The sequence below is a fragment of the Octodon degus genome, unplaced genomic scaffold, assembly GCF_000260255.1.
Source record: "Octodon degus isolate 3935 unplaced genomic scaffold, OctDeg1.0 scaffold00097, whole genome shotgun sequence".
NCBI lineage: Eukaryota > Metazoa > Chordata > Mammalia > Rodentia > Octodontidae > Octodon > Octodon degus.
The window spans coordinates 9,428,972-9,436,852 of record NW_004524673.1 but is presented as its reverse complement, the minus strand read 5'-3'; the positions used below and the strand labels follow the sequence as shown (position 1 = coordinate 9,436,852).

General features: G+C 42.2%; 1 pseudogene; it reads left to right on the top strand.

Moving 5' to 3' along the window:
• Positions 1–6,050: 6,050 nt before the first annotated feature.
• On the top strand, positions 6,051–7,051 carry LOC101560245 (annotated as a pseudogene).
• Positions 7,052–7,881: the final 830 nt, after the last annotated feature.

Sequence of the window (7,881 nt, the reverse complement as noted above, 5' to 3'; positions counted from 1 at the left end):
TCCTATATATATATCCTAGTACACTTTCCTTGCCTGGAGACTCTCCTGTGGAAGAAGAGAGAATGGTTGGCTTCATTCTTCACTTCCCACTGTGCAAGTACATTTCAGATGCAGAGAGATCTCAGTGGTGGCATCAGCAGTATTGAGAATGGGTCTGAAGTGTGGTTCATTTGTCCTCTTATTGCACATTTAGAAGTGCTCTTCAAGTGATCTAGTATAGACCTGACAACCCAGAAAAATAAGTACTTAAGTAGAAAGAGTGAGGAAATAACTGAGTTGAGATAAATTTCTCCACAGGTGTCCACTTGTCCATATTCAGTATTTTCAATGTTGGTGATGGCAATCATAAAAATAAGAGAATCATGAAGTCTTTGAAAGTGTAGAGAAAGAAAAGACAGAAATACAGTAACTAAGCAACCGAGAGAACCTAAAAGGAATAGTCAACATTTCCACCAACCAATGAAGGACCAAGAGACTTAGAAATTCTCCTGAAATTATACTTCATAGCCACAGTCTCTATGCTGGAATGAACAGTAGTCAAGGAAGAAATTTGTTTCCTTCATTCCCTTCCTCTTTTTTCCTTCCCTTTATCCTGCCTTTATCCCATCTTTTCCCCTCCTCTATCCTTCCCTATCTTTCTCTTTCATTCCTTTGCACTCCCTTCACTTCCCAGATCTCGCTCTGTCACTGAAAGGCTGTGCCATAGCTGATGGGTATGCCCTGGGCTGATAGTCATCATATGCTGATTTAGCTTTTGCCCTCTCTAGAAATTTCTATTGGCGGGTAAGAGCTACCTTGGTTATTCTTCTATGTCTCATTCTTCCTTAAAAGTTATTTCCCACACAGGTTCAGTCTTTGTTCAAGGACTCATTTATACAGAAACAAGAAGGTTCAGGCCTCTCTCTCTAGCTTAAAACAACTCTTCAAGAGGTATTCTAACCTCAGAGAAAATCTTTTCAGGCAAGTCCTAGTAAGGCCTCTAGAGACTATACTACAACCAACCTCTCCCTGTTGCTTTCCCTTCCTTCCTTTTGCCTGTTGGAATCAATTCTGAAAGCATTCCCAAATAAACTATGTGTATATTTTTCTCCACATCAAAGCATGCTTTCTGTGGAGGACCACGTAGGCAACTCTCCTTGAAAAAAGAGCAATTGTCATCATTTTGACTGGCTTTAATCAATGCATATCCATCTAGCCAAGGTGCTGGTGGTAGTCTAGGAAGATGACATGGTATGTTTCCTTGGAATGCCCACTTGCTGCTTTCTAGTGTGAGCTGAGTTGAGAAGAACCAATGCTCCATGCTGTCAGCTGGAATGGAGCCTCAAGACAGAGGCTATAACTTCCTGGGGTTTGAAAGATCACACATCAGAGCTGAAGCACTGACCCCAAAACATTAGATACTATCTCAAATGTGTAACACAAAGCACTCTTTCTGCATATCCTTCTTTCTGCATATTGCAGAGGTGAATGCAGGCCTCCTACCTAGCCCAGCTCACAGCATTCACTGACTTCCTGCCATTCTGTCACCCATCCTCAAGCCACTCCTCCTTCATGAATGAATAAGACCTGGGTTCGGCCTTGAGTGGAGGCCTTTGTTCCAGATAGCCCCCATCATGGCTGGACTTGGGACCCTTTGGCTCCACAAAAGTACAAATATGCCTTAGTGTCTTTATTCTCCCCATGGTTTGCACTAGAAGTAGTAGATTGGTATTAACTTGATGGGACTCCAGTAATTTATGGATTACAAATATAAACTTGTAATATGAACTTTGTAATTCATAGGATTACAAATACAAACTTCCTGGACCAAGACAAGGATCAGAAAGGGCTCTCTATACTTTCTAGAGGACCCAATATGTTTCCCCTCCTATTTAAGTATTACTGACATAATGCAAAGTTGAATACCCAGTTTGCAATGGCTCCACATATTTTAAAAAGAATCATTGTAAACTGGGGAGGAACAGCCCAAAAATGGCCTAGGTAGTGCCCTGCGACAAATGACTGAGTTGGGCAAGGCCTGCATCCCTGGAAAGCCTAGAAGGCCTAAAAGGTAGGAGAGGGGTACAGGAGAAAAAGGACCATTCATAGACATAATCAGTCCTCTCTCAACTTCATCCTTTAATAACCTCCTCATGTTCAAGGATGGTTTGATGTCCACTCCAGCAATGTGCAAAGCATGAATCTAGTCCTCTCTCTGGGGCCTTCTTGTCCCTAATATTAATACTGTTTCATTTTTGAATAAAAATTTTCTTTATTTCCTGAAGAGATTTTCTATCACTGACATACAAAATATCAGGCTACATAAGGAGAGTCACATGGGGAGAAGACACTCTCTCAGGCTTTCACAGAGAACACATTGGCCAAGCAATGGCCGTGACTCATCCACATGGCTGACACTGACAAAGGTTCTACAATCTGAGGTACAGGATCTCAGGATAAATCCTGAGGGGATTTCACTGACCTTCTCAGACCCAAAAGCTACAACTCTTGTTGCATAGGTCCTGCTTTACCTTGGTCTTAACCATCCAGTAGAAAAGTATGAGGACGAAATATAGGAAGTAAAGCCATGTTGTTATGTTGAGCTGTGGGGGACTCAGGTCAGTAATTTCTGACATTGCCAGTTAAACAGAAGACCCAATGCTATTATGGGCTACTGGACTCTTTTAGAATATTTTGCTGAGTTTACACACCTATAATATTCAAATAACGGAACTTAGAAAAAAAGGGGGTATACAGATGAATGTCCATTTTGTATCTGTGTATTCAAAGTGGTTAGGATAGATATATAGTTACATTCTCTTAATGAATAGAATGATTTGTTCTAATGGTGTTTTAAATAGGATCTCAAGTCTGCATCTTGTATAGCAATTATCCACTAAGAAGAATATATGCAGTGTGTATTAGTTATTGAAACTGTACTACCGATTTGATTCGAAACTGTCTCATTGCTATCTGTTTATCAATAAAATTTTGAAAAAAAATCAGGCTACAGGCAACCACGTAAGTACTTTAAGTTAGAGGAGATGATATCAGCTGTTAAAAACCTAAAATGAAAGCCAGATGCCTCACCCAGGCTGCCTCTAGGAGGGAATGAGTCCAATGCCTCTCTGTGCCTCACTCTTCTTATTCTTATGATGCATAGATCCACTCTCAGATTGGAAATGATTGGATAGGTGGCATCTGCAAAATCCAAGGACTATTAATTTCTTGTGCATATGGAACTGTCCTTATAAATGTTTGCACATGGTTTTCAGTCTTAGGAGCTTGTCTTTTTGTAGACAGATTTAACTGGACTAAAAATGTTACCTTTCAGATGAAGCTGTATATTCAATTTGGGACCGCTGACATAGAAACTGATGAACTAATGTTGAAGAATTTCAGGAGACACTCTCCACAATTTCCATTTCCAGTTTGCAAGAAACATGAAGGAGAGAGCTTCCACCTGGTAGGTTCTGTCTCCCTTCAGCCCTTTCCCTGGAGACACATTATAAAGTACCATTTGCTGAAGCCAGGATCCTGCACAGTGATGCTCCTTCGAATGCCATGACCTTAATTACTAGTGCCTATTATTCAAAAGCTTTAATTGAGTCATGGTCCCATCGCAAATGTGACTTAAGTTGCTGTTTCACTGCTTGCTCAAACACCACAAATAAAAAATAATGGCAATTATAATTAACTCAGAACTAGCTATCCAACCTGCCCTCTGCCCATAATGGGTAAAAGTTTAATTAAAAAGTAAAGTTACTAACAGAGTAAGGTTTGGTTACACATCTGTCATGTTTGTGACAGGATGCAAAACTTACCCCGTACCACCAGAAAAGAATTGCTAGAGACTTGCAGTAACTGTATTTTGGTGCATTTAAAAATAAAGAAATAGTTCTGGGTATAAAGTAATTAAAATTACTACCCATACTAAGTTATATGATAAGTCACTTGCTTAAGGAGTCTAGGTAGGGTACATTTTGTAGAGTCAAGGAAAGTACAACAGCAGTGAACAAAGGTGGGCGGAAGACCATGAAGTAGTGATAAAAGAAAAGGAAATCCTTAGATACATATATCCACATTCTCTAATGTTAATATTTTGAATATTTTAAAATGATAATTGACACAAGATATTACTTCTCACTCCTTTGTCTGGTTATCAGCACCAAAAAGAAAAAAAAATGTTAGCAAGGACGTGGAGAAATATGAACCCATGTATATCACTTATGGAAATGTAGAACTCTGGAAGAAAATCTCCTGGTTCTTCAAAAGTTTAACCAAACTAAACTCACAACCCAGCATTTCCAGGGTTAGGTATGTACTCAAGAAAATGGAAAACATGTGTCTATACAAAAATCTGTAACGCATTGGTTCATAGAAACGTTATTTATAATAGCCAAAAGGTGAAAACAACCTAAACGTCCACTGATAGGAATAAGCAAAATGTGGAATGTCTACAAAATGGAATACTATTCAACAAAAGGGATTAAATTTATTTATTTATTTATTTATTTATTTATTTATTTATTTATTTGGTACAGGGTCTCACCACACAGCTCAGACTTGTGGTGGATCTTCCTGTCTCAGTCTCCTCGGTGCTGGGATTACAGACATATGCCACCACGCCCAGTTTCAGTGGCAGGCTCAGTTTGTGGCTGGCTCGGCATGTGTTACTGAGGTTCAAATTTGGGTCTTTGAGCTTGCCAGACAGATGCTTAGACCAGTGAGATATCTCCCCAGCCCAGGTTGAAATTCTGATACAAAGTACAACATGGGTAAATCTGGAAGTCAGTATGCAAAGTGAAATAAGCCACATATAAAAGCCCAGAAGTTGAGACAAGGGTTATAACTCAGTGATAGGGTTTGTGCCCAGAATGTATGAGGCCCTGGGCTCAATTCTCAGCTTAAAAAAAAAAAAAAAACAAGCCAAGTAAACAATGATACCAAATCCTGTATATTATATGACTTCCTTTAGATGAAAAGCACAGAATAGAGAAATACATAAAGAAATAACTGCTGATGGCTTAAGTTTTTGGGTTTGGGGCAGTGGTGACAAAATGGTCTAGAATGAAGTAGTGGTAATGCTGCCACAATTCTGTAGCTATACTGAAAACTACCTAACTGTGCACTTGTAAAAAGTGAATTTTATGTAAGTAAAGTTTATCTCAATTTTAAAAGGATTCTCAAAGAAAATTAATAAGAATTTGGAACTAGGTAGATTCCTACGTAAGTGAAGCCACTGAGGCCAGCAGAAAAACATGAGGGTGTAGTAATCACTGGCCTATTCTTGTGTCAGTCCACACACAGGCTTACTACCACACATTCCTCTTTAACACAGATACTTGCCAGTGTAAGAGGCCAGTGCAGCAAGCAGTTGAGAGAATAAAAACAACTCACAATAAAAACAGAGAAGTAAATATAGCTATGATCCCTGAGCTGCTTACCCAAATACATACAAGGGTATCTCAATGCATGAACTTAATTTTTTTTAATGTATTTAGAACAGGGTAGGGGCTGGGGAGATAGCTTAGTAGAATATGTGTTTGTCTGTCAAGCACAAGGGCCTGAGTTCAATCCCTGGTTCAAAAAAAAAAAAAAAGAGTCTACAGGGTCTCACTACACAGGTCAGACTCATAGTAATCCTCCTGATTTTAGCTTCTCTAGCTCTGGGATTACAGGTATGGGTCACCAAGTCCAGTCTCAATCACTGTCTCAGGGCACCGTGGAGGCAGGGCTGACACAGCATGTTAGGGATCGAACCCTGGTCCCTACATCTGCCTTAGCAGGCACTTTAATCTACCAACCTGTCTAGCCAACCCTAATGAACCTAATTTTTTCTACAGTTCTGGTCTGTTAAGTTTGTGAACCAAAGTACCATTGTATGTACAGAGAATATGTAATTTATGTAATTTTAAATTTTTTATCCAGTAATCTGGTTCACACAAAGATTGAAATCTCATGATTTCTATGATTTTAAAAAATACCACTCAATGTTCAAACCAGCTCTCTACTCCTGTGCGTCCGCCGGTAGCTGTTCTTCCCATGTAGACAGCAGCAATCCAGACAAGATGGTGAAGGTTGGAGTGAATGGATTTGGCTATATGGGATGCCTGGTCACCAGGGCTGCCTTTAACTCTGGCAAGGTGGATGTTGTAGCCATCAGTGACCCTTTCATTGACCTCAACTACATGGTCCACATGTTCCAGTACGATTCCAGCCATGGCAGGTTCCATGGCACTGTCAAGGCTGAGAACGGGAAGCTTGTCATCAACGGAAAGGCCATCACCATCTTCCAAGAGTGAATCATGCCAACATCAAGTGGGGTGATGCTGGCACTGAGCATGTGGTGGAGTCCACTGGTATCGTCACCACCATGGAGAAGGCCAGGGCTCACCTGAAGGGTGGTGTCCAAAAGGTTGTCATCTCTGCCCCTTCCACCGATGTCCCCATGTTTGTGATGGGTGTGAATCATGAGAAGTACAACACCTCCCTCAAGAGCATCAGCAATGCTTCCTGTACCACCAACTACTTAGCTCCACTGGCCAAGGTCATCCAAGACAACTTTGGCATTGTGGAGGAACCCATGGCTACAGTCCATGCCACCACTGCCACCCAGAAGACTATGGACAGCCCCTCTGGAAAGCTGTAGCATGATGGCCATGGGGCTGCCCAGAACATCATCCTTGTATCCACTGGTGCTGCCAAGGCTGTGGGCAAGGTCATCCCAGAGCTGAATGGGAAGCTCACAGGCATGGCTTTCCGTGTGCCCATTCCCAACATGTCAGTGGTGGATCTGACCTGCTGCCTGGAGAAAGTGGCTAAATATGATGACATCAAGAAAGTGGTGAAGCCGGTGTCAGATGGTTCCCTCAGAGGCATCCCAGGTTACACAGAGGACCAGGTTGTGTCTTGCGACTTCAACAGTGACACCCACTCTTCCACCTTTGATGCTGGAGCTGACATCGCCCTGAATGACCACTTTGTGAAGCTTATTTCCTGGTATGACAATGAGTTTGGCTCCAGCAACAGGGTGGTGGACCTTATGATCCACATGGCCTCCAAGGGGTAAGTGTTCCCCCCACCACAGCCCAGCGAGACCAGAGAGATGGAGAGGCCATGCTGTAGAAGTCACTGCCCTACTCAGCTCCAACACTGAGAATCTCCGCCTCGCAGATTCCATCCCAGGCCCCCTAGAAGGCGAAGGACTTGGGATCTTTGGCTCACTACCCTTGCACACCATCAATAAAGCCCACTGTACCCTCCCCCCAAAAAAATGTTCAAACCAGTTTCAAATTGGATGTGATCTGCTTTAATGATGAGAATAATACTCCAGGAAAGGTGCAGAGCCTTTTGGATAAAGATACTCCAGCTCTCCCTGCCCTGGCACACAGTGTTTGGACATTTGCGGAACAGGGGAGAAATGTGAGACTGCTTGGAATTCATGGAGAAATTCTGTAGCTAGTGTATCATGATCTGGTATTTCTAGGTTTGGGAACATTTTGGTAACGCACTCTGGATCACCCCCGCAAACCAAATCACTCAACTCCTGCTGTTCTGTTTTCTTTGAGATAGGGTTTCATCATATAGTTCTGCTGGCCTTAAACTCACTGTGAACACATGAGGCAGGCCTCAAACTTGCAATGATCATCTTGCCTCAGCCTCCTCAATGCTGGGATTACATGCATGCCCCACCCTGTCTGGTTAACTTTACTTTTATAAACCCCTTTATCCCTGGTCAGCCTTCCTCTCAGAGTGCCCTTCTGGTGGCCCTGTGGCCTTGCAGCTTGAGGCTCAGCTCTGATACCCCAACGCTGCTTGCACCCCAACCCACGTTGCTCCTAGGAAAGGTTCCTGGTTGTCAACTCAGCATCCATGCCACAAAGCAGCCCGAGAAATCAC